The following is a 4,334-nucleotide window of genomic DNA, read 5'->3' on the forward strand; positions in this document are numbered from 1 at the left end:
AGGGTTTGCTACCAACTCAACAACAATGGTGAGTCTCTATTTTGTGAAAAGCCCACTAACACCAGGCATATCCACTAAAGCATCTCTGATGCGGAGTAGCTCAACAAGCTCCATGACTTCTTCCACAAATACCTACGCGTAATGCACAATATAAAGAAAGATTCTTAGCTATGATTTGAATCTTGCAAAGTTGGACACTTTGAGGTTACTAAATTTTACCATTCGTGTTTTCTTGTCAAATTCCTCTAGCAGACAAAGCCAAGCAGAGTATACAAGAGATTCTTTTACATTGGCATTGGGGGAGTGTATATCAATAGATCTTTTTTTATACCCTTGGCATGGAAGGGCATGGAGGTGTATAGAAATCCACATGAAACAAAAGCAAGTCTTGCTCTTATGGAGCTCAAGTTGTAAATCACCTCCATTTTCAGCCGATAATTACTATATTTGTGCATTATCTTTAATTGTTCAGGGTTGAAAATCAATGGCCAAAGGGAAGAAAAGCGGTGGAGGAAAACGTGGGGGTAGAAGAACTAGTGAGTTTCTATCTTCTTCACATAGCTATGACTGTGTGTTTTGAAATGAATATCCTCCTAAGAATGTAATATTCATGTAGGACACAATGGTTACATATTGAGGTTTGGCTATACTAGTGGAAGGTGGGTTAGTGAGGCGGCGGAGGTCGAGTCCTACACTGAAAGGAGGACAGATGTCTCACAAGAAACAAGAACACTAACCAATGAACCCTAAGAACTTTGGAAGAAACACAGGATGTTACTGGAGAGATTCCACAGGAGGTGGGCAAGAACAAGTAACCAAAAACAATGAGGACGTGGAGACACAACAACAAGGAGTTGGGGATCAAGGTGAAACCTCAACACACCAAGAGGAAATAAAGGCAAGGGAGCACCAAGGAACACCACCTGCTCTTCCAACCAAAGATCCCTCTCATCCACGCACACTTGGAAAACAATTGAAGACCCAAGTGCTGTCCAAGCTTTTTAATGAATACAAAGTGAACTTTGGAAGAAACACAGGATGTTACTGGAGATCTTCCAACAAGAGGTGGGCAACAAGTAACCAAAAATAATGAGGAGGTGGAGACACAACAACAAGGAGTTGGGGAACAAGGTGAAACCTCAACACACCAAGAGGAAACGAAGGCAAGGGAGCACCAAGGAACACCACCCACTCTTCCAGTCAAAGAGCCATCTCATCCATGCACACTTGGAAAACAATTGAAGACCCAGTGCTATCCAAGCTTTTTAACAAATACAAAGTTCAAAGACCTTCACAACCTCCTCCAATCCCTCTTGTAGATTGATACCCAATGAAGCAATCCGTGTCGTGAGTATTCATGTAGATGCCATGGTGAAGGCCTTTGATGATCATGGTGGTTGTGTGGAGTTCATTGCAGCTTTGTTCATTGTATCATTGCAAAAACGAGGGTCTAGAGAGTATGCCAAAGTTACAAATGTTGATCGGGCAGTTTGGGGACCCATTTGGGGTTACTTGAGTGATGAGTTTGACTACTAGCTGAATGAAGATTGGGAGGATCTCAAGGGTCGTAAGTTTTATGTTTGGGATGGCAATCATAGACTCAAATCATGGATGCAACGAATACAAGATTGTAAGTTAATGCTTCCCATTAAATGAGTTAAGTTAATACTTTGATTCTCTTTTATTGGTCCTTCTAATGAGTTAGGTTTATAGGTAATGAGAATGTATCTGGGATGTACATGAAGGTTGTTTGCCACTTCATCGATGTGGAGAAAAGGAGAGAGGGTGAAGTGTTGTTGGCTTTGAAAGCCACTAATGAGTAGGTGCCTAAGTCTCACTTTAGTTTTTATTGCTTTCCATCACATACACAAGATTCATATTATAACATTTTGTATAGGATTACTCGTGCCTATGTGTCACCCTCATTTTCACATGAGGTGTTCCTCTTTCAAAAGTTTGGCTTGGCAGATAAGACATCCCTTTTGGAGTAGTCGATAGATGAGGAAAGGCATTGGGTTGAAGTTGAGATGGCTGTAGAGCATACGTATGGCCCTATTGTATGTGGTACAATGCACTAGCAACCATCCTTGCTCAACTAGTTTGGAAGGTAAAATGCTTATCGATGTTGTTTTTATCATGGTTCCATTTCACTTTGATTATCACAACTCATGTTTATTTCCATCCTACATAAGAAGAGTTCTCTGAAGCATTGAAAAAGGCCACTTCAAAGTTGGATAGGGAAAGTATGACACTAGTGGAGTTCACACAAGCACATACCAAAGAGGTTAGAGGGGTGTAGAATGTCTTTCGAGACAGAGCATACAAATTGTTGTAGATTACAAACCCTACCAATGGTGATGCATTTTTCCAATTGATTTATGCATATGACTGGAACAAGAAAATTGGTCCAGTGGCAAGGGATAAGATACTCACCCTTGCTCAGTCTAGACTTGAGCCTGATAGGTGAGATTGGAGGGTTAACATGTGGTGTTTTTGTCCATGTCATGTTTTTTCACAACATGCCATGGTCCATTTTTGTTTTTTGTGATGTTGCAGGAAAGCTACCATTTTGCACACAATGATTCAAAGTAATGTGAAAGATGAAGGTTACATTAGAAGTTTCGAGATTCCGCAAAATTGTGAACCTATCTCAAGAAGGAGACATTGGTAGTGCATGTGCAAAGAGAGTTTAAGTCTTATTAGAGACCTTGAAATGAGAGCCTCAAAGGTTTTGTGGAGTGGTTCAATGATGCAAAGGATAACCATGTAGAAGATGCCTTCCCCAAAATTGTAAATGAAACCCATGGGTGATATGTCTAAGCAACTAGAGATTCCGCTATATGATAAGAGGATTGTGTATAGGGGATTTCTAGTTTTCCATCATTCTCTAGGTCTTTGCTTCATGCATCACTCTAATTGGCATGTATGCGAAGGCCTTGAAATTAAATTCGTGCCCTCCAAAAATCTGATAATGGGTTGACCCCAATAGTGGGGAGTGCATGTATCCTCAACGCTTTTGGGAGTGTGATGTTTTGAGGTGGGAGATGAATGTATGCCCTTGGTGGTTAGACTATCCACTTGGAATGAGGCATTCATCCGAAAATGAGCTCTATGCTTGTGAGTAACTCTGTCTCAACTAAATCTCATTATGTATCTATGGTAGGTCTTGCGTTTAATCTCACCTACATTTCTCCTTATATTTTGAATACATCCATCGTGCTTCTACTCCCTCGTGAGAGTATAAACCCATTGAGGAACAAGGTTTAGCAATGCGAAGAAAGAGAACTTCAGGTGGTCACTTGTGCACCAAATTTATTTTTTCGTATCTTTTGGACCATATACTTGTGTTTTGTTCAATTTATTGTCATTGTTAACGATACAAGGGTTGAAGAATCAATCCATCAGAGGGACAGCCAACAAAGAGAGATCAAGGGCAAAAGAGAATTTGATCCATCGCTCATAGGGTTAGGTGGGGAGTCTAATTTGCAGCAAACCGGTGAGTACAATGTAAAGTAGAGTAAGCAACTCATAGTTTTTTGGATTCCCATTAAAGGCAACCTTACAATGCTTTCACAAACTAGATATACAAACTCTCTTCTTACTATTTGCAGGCCCTAGGTTCTATACACATATCACTACCATGCTTACAAATGTGGTCAACTTAGAGGATGGTCCAGACAACGAGATGTACGTGTTTACTTGGGTGTACTTAATTTTGTTTGTATTAGTAATAATTGTCACATCAAACTTTGTATGCATGTTCTCATGATTTAGGATTGAAGCATGGTTGGAAAAGATAAATACACCATCTCTCTCTCATGGTGGTGAGCCTTGCACATAAGTGGTGAACTTGGTTTGGGCAGACTTTCCAACTGGCTTGCAAGTGGAGCTTTTAGACTCGAAGAATGTCCCCCTTGGAACAAGTTCTCCGATGAGCTGGCATGAGGTGCACCAGAGTTTGCAGCAACCGGCTTTGTTGCTGATCAGGTTTGGTTTATTACTTTTACCTAGCAGCTCATTTTCCACTTGTTCATGACAGTGCAACCAAGAATGGTGAAACCGATCCCGTCAAGTGGGAAGGACTCCGTTGGACACCCACACGCTTAAAAGCACAACTTTAAAACCACAAATTTGAAATGGACAACTTTAAAACAACTTGAATTTAAATGAACAGAAATGGAAAGATGGACACCAGCACTGGGGCCGGAATGGGCCGACCCCCCCCCTCAATATATGATATATTTATTGGGAGTATTTAAAGAATACAATGCTCCATGGGTTCTGAGAACCAGATAATGTCCATGTACATATGAAAACAGTACCAAACAAGTAGG

The 4,334-nt window shown here is 40.7% G+C and overlaps 1 long non-coding RNA gene across 1 annotated transcript; it reads left to right on the forward strand.

The window, feature by feature from the left end:
- The first annotated feature begins 2,935 nt into the window (after positions 1 to 2,935).
- LOC147616499 (uncharacterized) lies at positions 2,936 to 3,976 on the forward strand. The gene is made up of 3 exons (XR_015262429.1): positions 2,936 to 3,496; positions 3,612 to 3,687; positions 3,864 to 3,976. It is a non-coding gene; the product is annotated as an uncharacterized LOC147616499 (long non-coding RNA).
- Positions 3,977 to 4,334: the final 358 nt, after the last annotated feature.

The sequence above is a fragment of the Cibotium barometz genome, chromosome 38 (genome assembly GCF_041138505.1).
Source record: "Cibotium barometz isolate CiBa-2024 chromosome 38, ASM4113850v1, whole genome shotgun sequence".
Classification (NCBI taxonomy): Eukaryota; Viridiplantae; Streptophyta; class Polypodiopsida; order Cyatheales; family Cibotiaceae; genus Cibotium; species Cibotium barometz.